A 22393-nucleotide genomic window follows, 5' to 3' on the forward strand; every position below is an offset into this window, starting at 1 on the left:
GACACAGAAGATATGTCTTTGTGTGTAAGAAGGTCCATGGAGGATAAAGTTTTGTTTGCCTAAACAGGAAAAAAAACATGGTCATAGCCATAACTACACATAATAGTACGGAGATAGCTCATGTAGTATGTGTTCCATGAGAACTCATTAGGAAAATCTTTTGTCTGCAATAAGTAAAGCCAAACTTGAGAAGGCAGAGAAGGAACATGGATGGATAGGTGGGGGTACCTGGATCTGAAGGCCTGAGAGTGTGAAAACTGGCCAAGCTCCACAATGTAGGCTGCCTTGGGTGAGCTCCCTCTCTTCTTAATTAACCATTTTTACATTATCTGTTCAAATTTCTGTTATGGCATCACATTTCTAGAGATGAGATCACCCACACCCTGGCTCATTATATGGCTTAATATGAATCTCCCTCTTTAAAATGGAGTTTGCAGTCAGGTCCTCATACATGATCATAGCCTTAAGAGTTCAGAGTGTGAAAACAAAGAAAGGAACATTTTAGAAAGATAGAGGAGGAAGTCATTTATATGGACCCAGAAAACCAAGTGATTTATTTAGAATAAATTAATGACTACATGAGTTTTGTGTATGAATAAGAAGTTTCTTCTAGGAACTTTCTGACGGATGTTGCAAATGTAGGAGTCCTCACTTCAAGCCTCTTGATAGGTCATTATGCAAGCACACTTGGCCTTCATCTGCCTCTGTAGTTTCAAAGAAATTATCTCAGAGAGAAAAATGTCACTAAAGACTGACATTATGACTGTAAGGACCCCCATTGGAAACACAGAAGTATAATGTTTGTTTATCAGGGCTTCTATTTTAACCAGAAAGTCAGGTGGAAAATCAAGAGTGATTTGGCCATAATCTATGAAGTGGTTCCAGCTCACAGAAACAGATGTGAAAAGGCAGCTAACACACAAAACTAAGACAGCGATCTTGTACCAATATATGTACATCTCAACAAATGGATCTTTCATGGAGCTAACATTAAAGAGCATTGCAGTTGAAACCGTTACTAGAGGACTTATCAAAATGGCACATAAAAAGTGATTCTCTGCCTACTGAAATTCAGGTGAAAGGGTCCAGGTAGAATTTATAGGGGTGTGCACAAATATCTTGATTATAGTCCTTGAGTCATTAAACTTTTGAGGGCAATAAGCTTCCCATAATCCAAAGGACATAAATTGCACAATGATGTCATTAAATTCCCACAGATGCTAGCACTAACTGACTGCAATAACTATTTCAAAGCAATGCTGATAGGCCAGTAAGGAGGCCACTCAACTTAAAGATGAACTTCTTCACATTGGCAAAAATGAAGATGAGATTAAACAAGTATATAGTTGAGCCAGGAACACAGGGAATGGTTGGAAATCAAAATGAATCATGCTTTGCAAAGCACTAAACTCTAAAATCTTGTCCTTGTTATCATATAGTTTCATTTAGGAAGTCTGTGTATTAAGGTCTACAGTACTACATGTAAGAGTGTAGGATGTCTTAAATTCCATGACTATGGCAAAAGTTACCTTTATAAGAGGTTTGGGTTAACAATTTCACTGAATCTGTCAAATGCTAAATTGTGCATATTTGTTAGCTAAGAATTTTTTCTTGTTTTACATATCAATTTATTTAAAATTAGGAATTATAAATTAAATGGAAAATGAATAAGACCTCTGAAATTTTTCATCCGTACTTCTGATAGGCTTCACTTCTTTTTTATTTTAATTTTTAATCTGTGATGAGCTTTTCTTTCCCATTATGAACTAAATATGTAAATACAAAAGAATTAGCAGAGTTGTTTTGAGAGGATTTAACTCTTAGGGCTCCCTATGCTGTTGGAGAAAGGTGACAAATTAGCAAAGAGCTCAAAAAATGAGGGTTATGCTGTTATTACCATGATGTTGCTTTTTATATTAAAGTCAAAATTACCATTGGACATTCAAACAATCAAACCAAATGTTTTGGTTTAAAAAAAGTTAGTTTTTCCACTAAAGGTTAAATGATATTCTTTTTTATTATTGCTTATTATTGAGCTTTACATTTTTCTCTGCTCCCCTCCCTGTTTCTTCCCTCCCAACTTCAACCATCCCCAAAGGTCTGCATGCTCACAATTTACTTAGGAGATCTTGTATTTTTTAACTTTCTACTTCCCATGTAGATTAGATCCTTGGGAAGTCTCTCTTAGTATTCTCATTGTTGTCTAATTTCTCTGGGATTGTGGTTTGTAGGCTGGTTTTCCTTGCTTTATGTTTTCAAACCACTTCTGAGTGATTACATGTGATAATTGTCTTTCTGGGTTTGGGTTACCTCACACAAAGTAATGTTCTCTAGCTCTATCCTTTTTCCTGCAAAATTAAAGATGTCATTATTTTTTTCTGCTGTGTAGTACTACACTGTATATATGTGCTGTAGTGAAGTTGGCAGGCTGCGTCCCTGACACCTGGCTAGTTTATAGCCAAAATAACAACACACAAATTGGATTCATTTAAACACTGCCTGGCGCATTAGTTTCAGCCTCTTATTGGCTAATTCTCACATCTTGCTTAACCCATTTCTAATAATCTGTGGAGCACCACAAGGTGGTGGCTTACCAGGAAAGATTCAGCATGTCTGACCTGGCGGCTGACTCCATGGTGTCTGCCTCACTTCCCTTCTTCCCAGCATTCTGTTCTGTCTACTCCACCCACCAAATTTTCTGACCTATCAAAAGGCCAAGGCAGTCTATTAACCAATGAAAGTAACACATAGACAGAAGGCCTACCTATATCATATATGTATCACATTTTCCTTATCGATTCTTCAGTCAAGGGACATTTAGGTTGTTTCCAGGTTCTGGCTATGACAAACAAAGCTGCTTTGAACCTAGTTGAGCACATGACCTTATGGCACGATTTGAGCATCCTTTGGATATATACCCAAAAGTGGTATTACTGGGTCTTGACAAAGGTTGTTTCCTAATTTTCTGAGAAATTGCCACACTGACATCCAAAGGGATTGTATCAGCTTGCGTTCCCACCAGAAATGCAGAAGTGCTCCCTTTCCTCACAACTTCTTCAGCATAAGTTGTTATCAGTGTTTTTGATCTTAGCCATTCTTGAAGGTGTAAGATGGAATTTCAGAGTTGTTTTGATTTGAAATTCTCTGCTGACTAAGGATGCTAAACATTTCCTTAAGTGTCTTTCAGTCATTTTAGATTCATCTGATGAGAGTTCTCTGTTTAGATCTGATGGAGGAAGGTCTTTGGTTAATTAATAAAGAAACTGCTTGGCCTGATAGGTTAGAACATAGGTGGGTGGAGTAAACAGAACAGAATACTGGGAGGAAGAGGAAGTGAACTCAGACACCATGCTGCTGCTCTCCAGGGCAGATGCGATGGAGCAAGCCACCAGGTCAGACATGCTGAATCTTTCCCAGTAAGACTAGTGCCAAACAGATTACTAAATATGGGTTAGGCAAGATAAGTCACTACCTCATGGTGCTACAAACATTAATAGAAATGGGCCAAGCAGTGTTTAAAAGAATACAATTTGTGTGTTGTTATTTCAGGTGTAAAGCTAACCATGTGGGAGCTGGGCCAGATGAAAAGCAGGCCTGCCCGCTGCTCTGTCAACAGAATGGCGCTCAACTGAATCCACAGAAAGCTTGAGAAAGCTTGGAAAAGAATAGAGTAAAGCATGTTTTCTTGGTAGCAGTAATTTCTTGGGTCTGCTCTGCTTGCCAGTGGCAAGCAAGCACTCTCATCTAAGAGAGGCTTCCTGACTCAGCTTTAGCTGAAAAACCCTGCAGCTCTTTTAAGAGGTTCTGCCACAAAACACTTAAACGGTGTTGATGAAAAGCTGACTGCATGCTTGTTTGTTTTCAGCCATAGCAGGAAAAAAGTTGTGCCATTTTAAAATGCCATTTTTCTGGGCCGTCCTACCTGGACAGACTCCGACTATTTTAGGCAGTCCGAATGAGTGTGGTCTGTGAGCAGAGTGCTGCAGCTTGCTTGCTGATGGGGACCTTGAAACGCCATAGACTTGTGGCAATAAACATGGCTACAGTTGGTACCTCAGCTGTGAGGCTGGAAACCTAACGAATGGGCTGGATCCAGCTGTCAAAGCCACGGTTTTAATCCTCTCTATAAACACACATGTGGTCATAAAAAGAGAGAGAGATACAGTAAAGAGAGATTCAAAAACAAAAAAAAACCTTTAAATTATTTACAGTGTGTTAAAAATATATGTAGGCTAAAAATTAAAGTTCTTAAAGTAAAAAACAAAAAAAGGAAGAGAGTAGTTGGGTGTGGTAGGACACACCTTTAATCCCAACACTTGGAAGGCAGAGGGAGATTGACCTCTGAGACTTCAAGGTGTGGTAGCACACGCCTTAAATCCCAATGCCTAGGAGGCAGAGACAGGCAGATCTCTGAGAGTTCAAGGACAGCCTGATCTACAGAGTTATTCCAGGATAAAGATATACAGAAAATCTGTCTCAAAAAGGAAAAATAAACAAAATAGAGTTAAAGTCACACAAAGATGGAAATTTTGATACTGTATGCTATTATACTCTCTTTGAATTGTTTTAATGGTGAGGAAGGAGCAACAGCTGCTAAAGGATATTTGTATATAAATGCTGCTGAACTAATCCAACACAGACATTTTGAAAATACCTTGACTTTAAAATTTGGATCTAAGGACATGATGCTTTGGAAAGGAGTTTCTTCTTTTGTTTTCACAGAGGATGAGACCCTGTGGATTGTTTCTATCCCAATATGGTGTGAAGGACCACGCCCTCCTGAAGGGTTGATGTGAACACCTTCAAAAAATTACTTCACTCGACTGCTGACTGAGATGAATCTAGCACACAGGTTATACCATGAAAGACCTGATTAACAGCGCCCCTATACAGCAGGAAGCAGTTTGGAGAGAAATAACTGCGCCCATATTCCCAAATATTGTTTATAAATGTTCTTTTACATTTAAAGGGGGATATGATATAGATATGGATAATTTACATTGGTATAAGTTTTGTTTCGTTGATATAAATTTAAGGTCAATTTTGTTATATGTATATATATATATATATTTCTGATAGTGATTAGGGTATTTTGATTGTGTAGTTCATGTAAAAATCTAATGTATATAGGTTGTTAATGGATAATAATTAATAATAATCAAGCTTATAGTCATGTTAGTTAGATTTTTCTGGATGTACATAGATATATTTCAGATAGGCAATCTTCATATCTTTCAAAGACTACAGAATATGGCATTTAATGTTTTAATAACTTAGAGTTTTTCATGACAATGAGACATGTCTGCTCCTGGCAGCACCAATCTACTTCAAGAGGAAGATGGGCATCAAAGAGGCTCCTTAGGGAATTTGATAGCCATTTGGGCAAGAAACTGCTCTTGCCTGGACTGTTGCATAAACTAGACACAAAGAACCCTCAGAAAGAGGACTGCTGAACTTGCCTAAAGGTGAGATGATCCTTTGGGGTTACTGATTCATGAAAGAGTCTGCGAGACATTCTGCATGACACAGCAGATAGTGACTAAACTTTCTTTGAAATTTCCTGCTTCATGGAAAAAGTCTGCTGGATACTATGGGCCTGTAGGCCAAAGATGGATGCCCCAATGGTACAAAAAATCTTTGGGTAACTGTCCAGGCAGTGAGATGTCTCTGTGATTTCTAGAGTTTTAAAGTTGCTTATTTCTTGTTTACTTAGGTAACATTATATCCTTCTGGAGTCTTTGATAGAGTTGAATGGATAATTATAGTTTTCCATTATTATGATAAAAGATAAAATAGATGTAAATATTGTAACTGTAATTCTTGCTTGATAAAGGTTTTGTTATATGTAATTTTACAATTTTAAAGTTAAAGACTTCTTTTTTTGTTTGTTTAAACAAAAAAGGGGTAAAGATGGAGGAATGCCATTGCATAATTAATAAAGAAACTGTTTGGCCTGATAGGTTAGAACATAGGTGGGTGGAGTAAACAGAACAGAATGCTGGGAGGAAGAGGAAGTGAACTCAGACACCATGCCGCTGCTCTCCAGGGCAGATGTGATGGAGCAAGCCACCAGGTCAGACATGCTGAATCTTTCCCAGTAAGACTGTTGCTAAACATATTACTAAATATGGGTTAGGCAAGATAAGTCACCACCTCGTGGTGCTACACACATTAATAGAAATGGGCCAAGCAGTGTTTAAAAGAATACAATTTGTGTGTTGTTATTTCGGATGTAAAGCTAACCATGTGGGAGCCGGACCGGACGAAGAGCAGGCCTGCCCGCAGCTCCTTCAACATAGGTCTGTACTCCATTTTTTTTATTGGGTTAAGTCTTCTTTTTCTGACCAATTCCTTGACTTCTTTTCATATTTTGGAGATCAGACTTCTGTCTGATATGGGGTTAGTGAAGATCTTTTTCTATTCTGTAGGCTGTTTTGTCTTGTTGATCATGTCATTTACTTTAGAGAAGCTTTTCACTTTCAGGAGGTCCTGTTTATTAATTGTTTTTGTCAGTGTTTGTGCTGATGGGGTTATATTTAGGAAGTGGTCTCCAGTGCCAATACATTCAAGTGTACTTCCCACTTTCTCTTCTATAAGGTTCAGTGTGGCTGGCTTTATGTCGAGGTCATTTATCCATTTGGTTTTGATCCATTTGAGTTTTGTGCATGGTGATAGATAAGGCTCTATTTTCATTTTTTACATGTTGATATGCAGTTATGCCAGCACCAATTGTTAAATATACTTTCTTTTTTCCATTTAATATTTTTTTTTGCTTCTTTGTCAAAAATCAGGTGTTTGAAGATGTGTGGATTGATGTCCGGGTCTACTATTTAGTTCCATTGGTCCTCTTGCCTGTTCTTATGCCAGTAACAAGCTGTTTTCATTTCTGTAGCTTTGTAGTAGAGTTTGAAGTCAGGTATTGTGATGCCTCCAGAAGACCTTTTATTGGACAGGATTGTTTTGGCTATTCTGGGTTTTTTGCTTTTCCTCATGCAGTTGAGTACCGATCTTTCCAGTTCTTTGAAGAATTTTGCTGGGATTTTGATGGGCATTACATTGAATCTGAATGATATTCTTTTTTAAGTTTATTATTTTTTATTATTTTATAAATAATACCAAAAAAAATTTCCACTTCCTGACCTCCTCCCACTCATAATCCCCCCTCACCCTCCAGTCCTAAGTGAGGGCAGGGTACCCTTACCTGGGGCAAGTTCAAGACCTACCCTTCTCCATAAAGGCTTAGGAAGGTATGCATCTAAATAGTTGGGATCCCAAAAAGCCAGTATATGCAGTAGAGACAAATGTCAGTGCCATTATCATTGGCTTCTCAGTCTGCTCCAATTTTCAGCCACCTTCAGGTGGTCCAGTTTGATCCCATGCTCATTCAGTCCCAGTCCAGCTGGATTTGGTGAGCTCCTGTTAGATCAGACACACTCTCTCAGTGGATGGACCAACCCCTCATGGTCTTGACTTCCTTGTTCATATTCTCCTTCCTTCTGCTCTTCAACTGGACCTCGGGAGCTCAGTCCAGTGCTCTGATCTGGGCTTCTGTCTCTATCTCCGTCTGTCCCTGGACAAAGGTTCTATGGTGATATTCAAGATAGTCATCAGTCTGAATATAGGACAAGGTTGGTTCAGGTACGCTCTCCTCCACTGCTCTGGGTCCTAGCTATGGTAATCCCAGTGGACTCCTGGAAAGCCCTCTAGAGCCAAGCCTCTTGACAACTCTAAAATAAGATATCTTAACGCTTAATTAAGATATCTTCTTCCCTAAATAAGAAAGTGAACCCAAAGAAAATCATATAGTCATCCGCATGGAGAGGGGGAAGTAGACAAGATTCCAGGGCAAAAACTGGGAACTTGCGGGTGAGGTGGCATGGGGCAAAGGGGAAATGGGATGAGAAATATGAGAAGGGGAGGATGGGAGGAGCTCGGAGGATTGGGATGGTTGGGATATAGGAAGGATGGATACGGGAGCAGCGAAGTATATATCCTATCTAAGGGAGCCATCTTAGGGTTGGCAAGAGACTTGACTCTTGAGGGGTTCGCAGGTGTCCAGGAATATGTCCCCAGCTGGTACCTTGGGCAACTAAGGAGAGGGAACCTGAAATGACCCTATCCTATACTGATGAATATCTTGCATATCACCTTAGAACCTTCATCTGGCGATGGATCGAGGTAGAGACAGAGTCTCAATTGGGAGCAACGGTCTGAGCTCTTAAGGTCCAAATGAGGAGCAGAAGGAGGGAGAACATGAGCAAAAAATCAGGACCACGAGGAATGCACCCACCCACTGTGACAGTGGAACTGATTTATTGGGAGCCCACCAAGGCCAGCTGGTCTGGGACTGAATAAGCATGGGTTGATTCCGGACTCTCTGAGCATGGCGGTCAATGAAGACTGATGAGAAGCCAAGGACAATGGCACTAGGTTTCGATCCTAATACATGAACTGGCTTTGTGGGAGCTTAGCCTGTTTGGACGCTCACCTTTCTGGACGTAGATAGAAGGACCTTGGTCTTCCCGCAGGGCAGGGAATTTGGACTGCTCTTCAGTATCGAGAGGGAGGGGGAATGGAGTGGGGGGAAGAGAAGAGGAGTGGGGATAGGGGGAGGGAAGTGGGGGGAGGGCAATATTTGGGAGGAGGGGAGGGAAATGGGAAATGGGGAGCAGGTGGAAATTTTAATTAAAAAAGAATAAAAATAAATAAATAAGTAAAAAAAAAAAAAGATATCTTCTTCCATGCTCCCATATCCATCCTTCCTCCATCTCAACCATCCCACTACCCCAAGCTCTCCCCAACCCTCCTTTTCTCCCTTCTCTCCCTCCCTCTCCCCTTCCCCCATCCTACCCCAACCCCCATGCTCCCAACGTTTGCCTGGAGATTTTGTCTGCTTCCAATGCCCCAGAAGATCTATATATATTTTTCTTTGGGTTCACCTTATTACTTAGGTTCTCTAGGATCATGAACTATACCCTCAATGTCCTTTGTTTATGGCTAGAATCCACTAATGAGTGAGTACATACCATATTCATATTTTTTAATTGGAGTTATGTCATTCAGCATAGTGTTTTCTATTTCTATCCATTTGCATGCAAAATGCACGATGTCATTGTTTTTACCGCTGAGTACTACTCTAATGTGTAGATGTGCCACACTTTCTTTATCCATTCTTCCATTGAGGGGTATCTAGGTTGTTTCCAGGTTCTGGCTATTACAAATAATGCTGCTATAAACATAATTGAACAAATGCTTTCGTAGTGTGATTGGACACCTTTTGTGTATATTCCCAAGAGTGGTATTGCTAAATCCTGAGGTAGGTCGAATCCCAGTTTTCTGAGAAACTACCACAATGATTTCCAAAGTGGTCACACAAGTTTGCATTCCTACCAACAATGGAATGTTACTCCACATCCTCTCCGGCATAGGTTATCATTTGATTTTAGTCATCTGACCTGTGTAAGACAGTATCTCAAAGTTGTTTTGATTTGCATTTTCCTGATAGCTAAGGAAGTTGAACATGTCCTTAAGTATCTTTTAAATTTTTATGTTAAGAATTCTCTGTTCAGTTCAGGACCCCATTTTTAAATTGAGTTGTTTAGATTTTTAATGTCTACTTTCTTGAGTTCTTTATATATTTTGAAATCAGAGCTTTGTCTGATGTTGGGTTAGTAAAGATCTTCCTCCATTCAGTAGATTGCCTTTTTCCCTTAATGACTGTGTCCTTAGCTTATAGAAGCTTCTCAGTTTCAGGAGGTCCCATTTATTCATTTTTGCTTTTATTGTCTGTGCTACTGTGGTGATACATAAAAAATGGTCTTCTGTGCCCATGTATTGAAGGCTACTTCCCATTTTCTCTTCTATCAGGTTCAGTGTGGTTGGATTTATATTGAGGTCTTTAATCCATTTGGACTTGAGTTTTGTGCATGGTGATAGATATGGATCTATTATCATTCTTCTACAGGTTGACATCCAGTTATGCCACCACAATTTGTTGAAGATTCTTTCTTCCTTCCATAGTATAATTTTAGCTTCTTTGTCAAAAATCAGATGTCCATAAGTTTGTGTATTATTATCCGGCTCCTCAGTTCAATTCCATTGGTCAACTCTTTGTTTTTATGCCAATACCAAACTGTTTGAATTACTATGGATCTGTGGTCGAATTTGATACCTCCAAAAGTTCCTGCATTATACAGGATTGTTCTGGCTATCCTGGGTTTTTTATTTTACCATATCAAGTTGATTATTGTTTTCTCATGGTCTTTGAAGAATTTTGTTGGAATTTTGATGGGGATTTCATTGAATCTATAGATTGTGTTTGGTAGAATTGCCATTTTTACTTTGTTGATTCTACCAATCCAAGAGCATGGGAGATTCTTCCATTTTCTGGTATACTCTTCAATTTCTTTCTTCAAAGACTTAAAGTTCTTGTCAAATAGATCTTTCACTTCCTTTGTTAGTGTTACCTCAAGGTACTTTATGCTATTTGAGGCTGTCATGAAAGGTGATGTTTCTCTGATTTCCCTCTCAGCTTCTTTATCCTTTGTGTTTAGGAAGGATACTGATTTTTTAATTGATCTTCTATCCTGTCACATCGCCGAATGTATTTATCAGCTATAGGAATTCTGTGGTAGAGTTTTTTTTGGGTCACTTATGTACACAATCATATAATCTGCAAATAACAATAGTTTGACTTCTTCCTTTCCAATTCAAATCCCTTTGATCTCCTTAAGTTGTCCTATTGCTGTTGCTAGAACTTCAGGCACTATGGTGAAGAGATATGCAGAGAGTAGGCAGCCTTGTCTTATTCCTGATTTTAGTGAAATTGCTTTGAGTTTCTCTCCATTTAATTTGTTGTTCAGTGTTGGCTTGCTTTAAATAGCTTGTATTATATTGAGATATGATCTTTATATCCCTAATCTCTCCAATACCTTTATCATAAAGAGATGTTGAATTTTGTCAAATGCTTTTTTAGCATCTAATGAGATGATCACGTTTTTTTTCTTTAAATTTATTTATATGATATATTACATTGATAGATTTTCATATGTTGAACCAGCTCTGCATCTCTGGGGTGAAGACTACTTGATAATATGGGATGATTTTTTTATGTGTTCTTAGATTTGGTTTGCCAGTATTTTATTGAGAATTTTTGCATTGATGTTCATGAGTGAGATTGGTCTGTAATCCTCTTTCTTGATTGAGTCTTTGTGTGGTTTTGGTATCAGGGTAACTATAGCTTCTTAAAAAGATTTGGCAATGACTTCTGTTTCTATTATGTGGAACACATTAAGAAGTATAGGTACTAGCTCTTCTTGGAACTTCTGGTAAAATTCTGCACAAAACCACATGATCCTGGGCTTTTATTTTTGGTTGGGAGGTTTTTGATGACAGGTTCAATTTCCTCATGACTTATAGGTCTATTTAAATTGCTCACCTAGTCTTGATTTAATTTTGGTATATGGTACTTATCTAAAAAATGTCCATTTCTTTTACATTTTCCAATTTTGAGGCATACAGGCTTTCGTAGAAAGACAATAATTCTCTGAATTTCCTCAGTGTCTGTTGTTATGTCCCCTTTTTTATTTCTGATCTTGTTAATTTTCCTGTTCTCTCACTGCCTTTTGATTTGTTTGGATAGGGGTTTTCCAATTTGCTGATTTTCTCAAAGAACCAGCTTTTTGTTTCATTAATTCTTTGGATTGTTTACTGTGTTTCTATTTTGTTGATTTCAGCCCTCAGCTTGATTATTTTCAGTTTTCTACTCCTCCTGTGTGAGTCTGCTTCTTTTTTTCTAGAGCTTTCACATGTGCTGTTAAATCTTTAATGTGAGCTTTCTGCATTTTCTTTATGTGGGTACTTATTGCTATAAATTTTCCTCTTAGCACTGCTTTCATAGTGTTCCATAGGTTTGGGTATGTCGTGTCTTCATTTTTGTTGAATTCAAGGAAGACCTTAATTTCTTTATTTTTTCTTTGACCCAAAGGTAGTTCACTAGTTGCCTGTTTAATTTTTATAAGTTTTTAGGCTTTCTGGGGATAGTATTGTTGTTAAATTCTAACTTTATTCCATGGCGATCCAATAAGACACAAGTGGTTATTCCAATTTTTTTCATATCTGTAGATGTTTGCTTTGTTACTGAGTATGTGATTAATTTTCGAGAAGGTTCCATGAGATGCTGAGAAGAAGGTATGTATATTCTTTCCTTTTTGGGTATAATGTTCCATAGATTTCTGTTAAGTCCATTTGATTCATTACATCTGATAGTTCTCTTATTTCTCTGTTAAGTTTCTGACAGTTTGACCTGTCCATTGGTGAGAGAGGGGTGTTGAAATCTCCTACTGTTAGCGTGTAGGGTTTGGTGTGTGATTTGTGTTCTAGTAATGTTTCTTTTACATAGGTGGGTGCTTGTATATTAGGGGCATAGATATTCAGGACTGAGACTTCACCTAGATGAAATGTTCCTGTTATGAGTATAAAGTGTCCTCCATCTCTTCTGACTAATTTTAGTTTAAAATCAATTTTGTTAGGTATCAGTATAGCCACATCTGCTTGTTTCTTAGGTCTGTTTGCTTGGAAACACTTTTCCCAACAATTTACACTGAGATACTGTCTGTCTCTGAGGTTGAGGTGTATTTCTTGTAAACAGCAAAATGTTAGATCCTGTTTTTGTATCCATTCCCTTAACCTGTGTTTTTTTATATGTGAATTGAATCCATTGATTTTAAGTGATATTAATATCCAGTGGTTGTTAATTCCAGTTATTTTTGTGGTAGTATTTGTATGTTTCCATTCTTTGAGTTGTATTGGTGGAGAGTTGCCAGATGTCTGTGCAATTGTGGGTGTTGTTGGATTTTTTGGGTTGAGGTTTTCCTTCTAGTACGTTCTGTAATGCTGGGTTTGTGGATACGTATTGCTTAAATCTGTTTTTGTCATGGAATATCTTGTTTTCTCCATCAATGGTGAAAGAAAGCTTTGCAGGGTAGAGTAGTATGGGCTTGCATCCATGGTCTCTTAGTGCCTGATTTCATGGTTTTCATTTCTGGATTTCATGGTTTCCATTGAGAAGTCAAGTGTAATTCTGATAGAATTACCTTTATATGTTACTTGACCTATTTCCTTTGCAGCTCTTCTTTCTTTATTCTGTATGTTTTGTGTTTTGGTTATTACATTGTGAGGGGATATTTCTTTTGGTCCAGTCTATTTGGTGTTCTGTAAGCTTCTACCTTCATAGGAATATCCTTCTTTAGGTTGGGAAAGTTTTCTTGTATAATTTTGTTGAATATATTTTCTGGGTCTTTGAGCCGTAATTCTTCTCCTTCTTCTACCCCTATTATTCTTAGATTTGATCTTTTCATGGTGTCTCATCTTTCCTGGATGTTTTGTGTTAAGAATTTGTTGGATTTGCTGTTTTCTTTGATCAATGAGTCTATTTCCTCTATTGAATCCTTAGCACCTGAGATTATTTCTTTTATTTCTTGTATTCTGTTGGTTATATTTGTCTCTGTAGTTCCTGTTTATTTACCCAGATTTTCTATATCCAGCCATCCCTTGGTTTGTGTTTTCTTCATTACCTCCATTTCGGTCTTCAAGACTTGAACTGTTTCCTTTACCTGTTTGATTGCTTTTTCTTGGTTTTCTTGGGTATCTTTGAGGGATTGATTACTTTCTTCTAACATTTCTTTAAGAGAGTTTTTCACTTATTGTTTAAGGATTTCCATCATTTTCATAAGGTTACATTTACAGTTGAATTTTTCTACTTCTTCTGGGTTAGGATGTTCAAGTCTTTTTGTGTGTTTGCTGGATTCTGGTGTCATCATGTTTCTTTTTAGAATGTTGGAGTAATTCTTGCATTGGTTCGTGCCCATCTCTTCCTTCAAATGAGGCCAGCAGAGACTTGGGGTCTTAGTCCAATCTTTGCTGTGGCTGACTGTGTACTTGAGAGTTTTTCTTGGTCTGCCCTTTCTTAGGTCCCCACAGCACTGGAGCAGGCTCTCAGATTGCCTCCCTCATGAAGCAGGCTGTTCTGGGGGATCCACGGACCTGCAGAAGAAAAGACAGGCTTGGGGGTAGGGTGGAATGTGATAAAGAAAGCTAGTACCCAGGAACACACCCCACTGGATGGCCAAAAAATCTTAAGGAGTTGGAAGGGGCCTGTACTCAGTTTCCTGGGACTGTCCAGCTGCACGGCCACTCATTCACCTCTCTGGATGCTCTCAGTACAGGAGCAGGACATTTTGCTAGGCTCCAAGGTCCTTATAGACACTAAGGCAGGCTTGGGAGGCAGGATGAAATGAAACAAAGAAGCCTCAGAGGCAATATACTCCTGGCTGTCTCCTTGGACCCTTCAACCCCAAAGCAGGCTGAATTGGGGGATCCAAGGACCTTGCAAATGGAAAGGAATGCTTGGGGGCAGTGTGGAATGTGGTAAAGAAAGCCAGCAGCCAGGGACACACCTTGCTGGATGACCAGAAAAGCTTAGGGATTTGGAGGGGTCTCATACTCAGTTCCCCAGAACCATCCAGCCACGAGGCTACTCACTCACTATTCTGGATGTGCTCAGCACAGGATCTGGGTCTCTGGCCAGGCTCCAAGGATCTTGCAGACAAAAAGGCAGGCTTGGGAGGCAGGGTGTAATGGAACAAAGAAGCCTCAGTGGCAGGATACTTCCTGCTGACTCCCTGTACCTTCTCCCTGAAGCAGTTTGAGTTGGGGGATTCAAGGTCCTTGCAAATGAAAAGGAGTGCTTGGGGGCAGTGTGAAAAGTGGTAAAGAAAGCCAGCATCCAAGAACACACCCCACTGGATGGCCAGAAAAGCTTAGGGAATTGGAAGGGGCCCATACTCAGTTCCCTGAGACCATCCAGCCATGCGGCTACTCACTTCCTTCTCAGGATCTGCTCAGCACAGGAGCAGGGCTCTACCCGGGCTCCAAGGACCTTGCAGACAAAAAGGCAGGCTTAAGACACAGGGTGGGATAGAACAAAGAGGCCCCAGCAGCAGGTCATTCCCTGCTGATTCCCCGGACCCCTTCACCCCGAAGCTGTCTAAGTGATATTCTTGTGGTGGAATTAAATTGTCTTTTCATTACAGAAGACTGAAATACTTTGTATTTAAAATATTTACCAGTTATACCAAGTATTTTTTAATATTATTTATACAACTTATTACCACTAGATAATAGAATAGATGTTAATAGGTTTCACCTGTAATTGCAATATTTATAATATCTTTAAACCAAGAATGAAGATTTAACCCAAATAACAAAACTAATTTTGTTCATACTTCATATTTTAAGATTGATGTGATGGGCAGCAGAGAGGGCTCAGAGTAAGAACACTGGCTGCTTTTCCTGAGATTCTGGCCCACAACCATCTGTAACTGTAGTCCTATGAGATCTGATACCCTCTTCTGGTGGATAGTTGCACACAGAGAAAGAACCCCATATAAAATCAATCAAGCTACCAATAATATTTTTTAAAGATCTGTGTAAGATAGACAGTAGTAGTGCATGCCTTTAATCCCAGCACTTAGGAGGCAAAGGCAAGCAGATCTCTATGAATTTGAGGCCAGTCTGGTTTACAGAATGAGTTCCAAGACAGCCAGGGTTACAGAAAGGAAACCTATCTCAAATATCAAAAAGAAAAAAGAAAAAAATTAATAATGTTTCATTTGTTTTCTCTTTTCCTATTTGATACACTATTTTGTTATAATGCAGTATGTAAAAGGAAATGTGATACATATTATTTGAATTAGTCTGCTAATAAAATTGCCTTAGAAATAACACTTCATATTTTCTGAATAATACTAAATCCTATTTTTTAAACAATTGTGTTTTCTTTAAGAACATTTTCTAATGAATATGGATTATATTCAGATTTAGTCAGTCTTGAAATATGAAGCCTTTCAAACACAGTATGTATTCATTTATAAATGGATATTGGATTGAAAGCAAAGGCTAACCAGCCTATAGTCCACGACCCCAGAGAAGCTAGGTAACAAGGAGAACCCTAAGAGAGAAGTACATGGAATCCCCTGGGAAGAGGAAATAGAAAATATCTCCTAAGAAAATTAGGAGCATGGAGAGGGGGAAGATAGGAGGGTGGGTGGTGAAGGGGAGGGAAGAGGAGAAGATGACAGAACAGGATGGCCAAGGTGGGAAAAAGAAAGAAAGGGAGAGCAAGTAAAGAGCTATCTTGATTGTGGGAGCCATTATGGGGCTAGCATGAAAACTGGCACCAGGGAAATGCCCAGGAATCCACAAGAATGATGCCAGCTAAAACCATAAACAATAGTGGGGAGGGTGCCTTAACTGCCCTTCCCCTGAAATTATATTGATGACTACCTAATTGTCATAGATCCTTCATCTGGCAACTGATGGAAGTAGGTGCAGAGATCCACAGCTAAGCATTAGGCCAAGCTTTTGCAGACCAGTCAAAGAGAGGGAGGAGAAATAATATGAGCAAAGAAGTCAAGAACAAGGAACAGTTGACCTGAGCTGGTGGGAGCTCACTGACTCTGGACAAATAGAGGGGGAACCTGCTTAACATCAAACTAGGCTCTCTGAAAATGGGTGACAGCTGTATGGCTGGCTTGGGCAGTCTGTGGGGCCACTCAAAATAATGTTTTCTTGCTCCACTCATATTCCTGAAAAATTTAAGATGTCATTTTTTTCTGCTGTGTAGTATTCCATTGCATAAATATACTACATTTTCCTTATCTATTCTTCAGTCGAGGGACATTTAGATTATTTCCAGGTTCTGACTATGACTAACAAAGCTGCTATGAGCATAGTTCAGCACATGTCTTTATGGCACGATTTAGCATCCTTTGGATATATACTCAAAAGTGGTATTACCGGGTCTTGACAAAGGTTGTTTCCTAATTTTCTGAGAAATCACCACACTGAAATCCAAAGGGGCTGTACCAGCTTGTATTTCCACCACCAATGCAGAAGTGCTCCCTTTGCCCCACAACCTCTCCAACATAATTTGTCATCAGTGTTTTTGATCTTAACCATTCTTACAGGTGTAAGATGGAATCTCAGAGTTGTTTTGATTTGAATTTCTCTGATGAATGAGAATGTTGAACATTTCCTTAAGTGTCTTTCAGCCATTTTAGATTACTCTGTTGAGAGTTCTCTGTTTAGGTCTGTACTCCACTTTTTATTGGATTATGTGTTCTTTTGGTAACCAATTCCTTGAGTTCTTTTTATATCTTGGAGATCAGACCTCTGTCTGATGTGAGGTTAGGGAAGATCTTTTCCTATTCTGTAGGCTGTTGTTTTGTCTTGTGGACTGTGTCTTTTGCTTTACAGAAGCTTTTCAGTTTCAGGAAGTCCCATTTATTAATTGTTTCTCTCAGTGTTTGTGATTCTGGGGCTATATTTAGGAAGTGGTCTCCAGTGCCAATACATTCAAATGTACTTCCCACTTTCTCTTCTATAAGGTTCAGTGTGGTTTATATTGAAGTCTTTGATCCATTTGAGTTTTGTGCATGGTGATAGATATGGGTCTATTTTCATTCTTTTTACATGTTGATATCCAGTTATGCCAATACCACTTGTTAAATATGCTTTCTTTTTCCATTTAAAATTTTTTGTTTCTTTGTCAAAAATCAGTTGTTTGAAGGTGTGTGGATTGATGTCCCGGTCTTCTATTTGGTTCCATTAGTCCTCCTATATGTTTTTATGTCAATACCATGCTGTTTTTACTATTGTAGCTTTGTAGTCAAGTTTGATGTAAGGGATTGTGATGCCTCCAGAAGTTCTTTTATTGGACAGGATTGTTTTGGCTATTCTGGGTATTTTCTTTTCCATTTGAAGTTGAGTTCCATTCTTTCAAGGTCTGTGATGAATTTTGCTGGGATTTTGATGGGCATTGCATTGAATCTATAGATTGCTTATGGTAAGATTGCCATTTTTCTATGTTAATGCTGCCTACCCAAGAGCATGGGAGATCCTTCAACTTTCTGGTGTCTTCTTCAATTTCTTTCTTCAAAGATTTAAAGTTCTTGTCATATGAGTCTTCCACTTGTTTGGTTAGAGTTATTCCAAGATAATTTATGCTATTTGTGGCTAATGTAAAGGGTGTTAATTCTCTGATTTCTTTCCTAGCCCTTTTATCATCTGTGTACAGGAAGGCTACAGATTTTTTTCTGTTAATCTTGTATTCTGCTATATTATTGAAAGTGCTCCTTGGTTGACTTTTTTAGGATCGCTTATGTAAACTATCATATCATCAGCAAAGAGTGAGAGTTTGACTTCTTTCCTGTTTTGTATCCGCTTGATCTCCTTTTGATGTCTTATTGTTCTAGCCAGTTCCTCTAGAACTATATTGAGTAGATATGTATAGAGTGGACAACCTTGTCCTGTTCCTGATTTCAGTGTATTCGCTGGCAGTTTCTCTCCATTTAGTTTGATGTTGGCTGTTGGCTTGCTGTATATTGCCTTTATTATGTTTAGGTATGTTCCTTTTATCCCTGCTCTCTCCAAGACCTTTATCATTAAGGGATATTGTAGTTTGTCAAAAGCTTTTTCAACATCCAATGAGAGTATCATGTTGTTTTTATTTTTCAGCTCATTTATATGGTGGATTATGTTGACAGATTTTTATATTTTGAACCATCCCTGCATCTCTGGGCTGAATCCAACTTGGTCATGTTGGATGTTGGTTCTGATATGTTCTTGATTTGATTTGGTAGTATTTTATTTAGTAAATTTGCATCAATGTTCATGAGTGAGATTGGTTTATATTTCTCCTTCTTAGGAATATCTTTCAATGGTTTGGGTATCAGAGTAATTGTAGCCTCATAGAAAGATTTTGGCATTGTTCTTTCTGTTTATATTGTGTAGAATAATTGGAGGAGTATTGTTATTAGTCGTTCTTTAAAAATCTTGTAGAATTCTGGGCTGATAAATATGGTCCTGGGCTTATTTGGGTTGGGAGACTTTTGAAGACAGTTTCTATTTCTTCAGCAGTTATAGGTCTGTTTAATTTGCTTATCTGGTCTTTATTTAATTTTAGTAAGTGATATTTATTCAGAAAGTTGTCCATTTTCTTTAAGTTTTATAATTTTGTGGAGTACAGATTTTTGAAATATGACCTGATGATTCCCTGTATTTCATCCATGTCTGTTGTTATGTCACCCTTGTCATTTCTGATTCTGTTAATTAGGATATTCTCTCTCTTCCTCATGGTTAGTTTGGGTACCAATGATTGCTACGTCCTATTAATTTAGTTTTCATTGTTGGTGATGTTAATTTATGTGTTTTTCCCTTTTTTTGGGATTTGCTGTTATAAGATCATCAATTCTCTGTGTTTTTGTTGATGGAACCATCTTCCTTGGGATGGAGTTTTCCTTCTAGTATTTTGTGAAGGGCTGGGTTTGTGTCCAGGTATTGGTGAAATCTAGTTTTGTCATGGAATATCTTGTTTTGTCCTTCTATGGTGATTGACAGTTTTGCTGGGTATAGTAGTCTGGGCTGTTGTCCATGGTCTTTCAATGTCTACACAATGCTTGACCACAACCTTCTGGATTTCATTGTCTCCAATGAGAAGTCATGTGCAATTCTGATAGGTCTACCTTTATATGCTACTTGGCTTTTTTCCTTTGCAGCTCTTAATATTCTTTCGTTATTCTGTATGTTTATTGTTTTGATTATTATGTGGCAAGAGGATTTTCTATTTGGATCCATTGTATTTGGTGTTCTGTGTGCTTCTGTGATCTTCATAGACATAACTTTCCTTAGTTTGGGATAATTTTCTTTTTTTTTTTGTTGAAAACAAAATTTTTTTCCCGCTTCCTCCCCACCTCCCATTTCCCTCCCCCTCCTCCCGCCCCTCTCCCCCTCCCCCCACTCTTCTTCTCCTCCCTCTCAAGTCCCAAGAGCAGTCAGGGTTCCCTGTCCTGTGGAAAGTCCAAGGTCCTCCCCCCTCCATCCAGGTCTAGGAAGGTGAACATCCAAACTGTCTAGGCTCCCACAAAGCGAGAATATGAAGTAGGATCAAAACCCCATGCCATTCTCCTTGGCCTCTCATCAGCTCTCATTGTCCGCCATGTTCAGAGAGTCCGGTTTTATCCCATGCTTTTTCAGTCACAGTCCAGCTGGCCTTGGTAAGCTCCCAATAGATCAGCCCCACTGTCTCAGTGGGTGGGTGCACTCCTCATGGTCCTGACTTCCTTGTTCATGTCTCCCTCCTTCTGCTCCTCATTAGGACCTTGGGAGCTCAGTCCGGTGCTCAAGTATGGGTCTCTGTCTCTATCTCCATCCATCACTAGATGAAGGTTCTATGGTGATATGCAAGATATTCATCAGTATGGTTATAGGATAGGTTCATTTCAGGTTCCCTATTCTCAGGTGCCCCAAGGAACTAACTGGAGACATTGCCCTGGGAACCTGCTAGCCATTTCAAGTTCAAGTCTCTTGCCAAACCTTAGGTGGCTCCCTTAAATAAGATATGAGTTTCCCTGCTCCCCTATCCAACCTTCCTTTATCCCCAATCACGTCGATTCCGCCAGTTCCCCTCACCCTCTCCTTCACACTTTTCTCTCCCCAACTCCCCTCACCCCATCCCACCCCACCCCCTAGATTCCAATTTTTTGCCCAGCAATCTTGTCTATTTTCCATAGCTGGGAGGATAACTATATGTTTTCCCCTGGGTTTACCCTCTTGTTTAGCTTCTTTAGGATCACAAATTATAGACTCAGTGGCCCCTATCCATGGCTAGAAACCAATTATGAGTGAGTACATTCCATGATCTTCTTTTGGGGTCTGGGTTACCTCACTCAGGATAGTATTTTCTATTTCCATCCATTTGCATGCAAAATTCGAGAAGTCATTGTTTTTTAGTGCAGAGTAGTACTCTAATGTGTATATATTCCACACTTTCTTCATCCATTGAAGGGCATCTAGGTTGCTTCCAGGTTCTGGCTATTACAAATAATGCTGCTATGAACATAATTGAACAAATGCTTTTGTCATATGATAGGGCATCTCTTGGGTATATTCCCAAGAGTGGTATTGCTGGGTCCAGGGGTAGGTAGATCCCAATTTTTCTGAGAAACCGCCACACTGAATTCCAAAGTGGTTGCACAAGTTTGCAGTCCCACCAGCAATGGATGAGGGTACCCCGTTCTCTACACCTCTCCAGCAAAGGCTATCCTTGGTGGTTTTTTTCCATATGTTATTTTTTATTAATTAATTAATTAATTAATTTAATTATTAAAGATTTCTGCCTCTTCCCCGCCACCACCTCCAATTCCCCCCCATCCACCAATCAAGTCTTCCTCCCTCCTCAGCCCAAAGAGCAAGCAGGTTTCCCTGCCCTGTGGGAGGTCCAAGGACCACCCACCTCCATCCAGGTCTATTAAGGTGAGCATCCAAACTACCTAGGCTCCAACAAAGCCATTATGCGCAATTGGATCAAGAACCCATTGCCATTGTTCTTCAGTTCTCAGTAGTCCTCATTGTCCATTATGTTCAGCGAGACCGGTTTTGTCCCATGCTTTTTCAGACCCCGGCCAGCTGGCCTTGGTGAGTTCCCCATAGAACATCCCCATTGCCTCAGTGTGTGGGTGCACCCCTCGCGGTCCTGAGTTCCTTGCTCGTGCTCTCTCTCCTTCTGCTCCTCCTTTAGATCGTGAGACTTCAGTCCAGTGCTCCAATGTTGGTCTCTGTCTCTGTCTTCTTTCATCGCCTGATGAAGGTTAATATTCAGGAGGATGCTTATATGTTTTTCTTTGGGTTCACCTTCTTATTTAGCTTCTCTAGAATCACAAATTATAGTCTCAATGTCCTTTATTTATGGCTAGAAACCAAATATGAGTGAGTACATCCCATGTTCCTCTTTTTGGGTCTGCCATAACTCACTCAGGATAGTGTTTTCAATTTCCGTCCATTTGTATGCAAAATTCAAGAAGTCATTTTTTTTACTGCTGAGTAGTACTCTAATATGTATATATTCCATACTTTCTTCATCCATTCTTCCATTGAAGGGCATCTAGGTTGTTTCCAGGTTCTGGCTATTACAAACAATGCTGCTATGAACATAGTTGAGCATATACTTTTGTTGTATGTTAGGGCATCTCTTGGGTATATTCCCAATAGTGGTATTGCTGGGTCGAGAGGTAGGTTGAACCCGACTTTCCTGAGAAACCGCCACACTGCTTTCCAAAGTGGTTGCACAAGTTTGCATTCCCACCAGCAATGGATGAGTGTGCCCCTTTCTCCACAACCTCTCCAGCAGAGGCTATCATTGGTGTTTTTGATTTTAGCCATTCTGACAGGTGTAAGATGGTATCTTAATGTTGTCTTGATTTGCATTTCCCTAATTGCTAAGGAAGTTGAGCACAATCTTAAGTGTCTTTTGGCCATTTGAACTTCTTCTGTTGAA

General features: G+C 39.2%; 1 pseudogene; it reads right to left on the minus strand.

The window, feature by feature from the left end:
* Window positions 1–653: 653 nt before the first annotated feature.
* LOC130867534 (uncharacterized) overlaps window positions 654–22393 on the minus strand; it is an 80739-nt pseudogene continuing 58999 nt past the window's right edge.

Source organism: Chionomys nivalis, chromosome X, assembly GCF_950005125.1.
Source record: "Chionomys nivalis chromosome X, mChiNiv1.1, whole genome shotgun sequence".
In the NCBI taxonomy this organism is placed as follows: Eukaryota; Metazoa; Chordata; class Mammalia; order Rodentia; family Cricetidae; genus Chionomys; species Chionomys nivalis.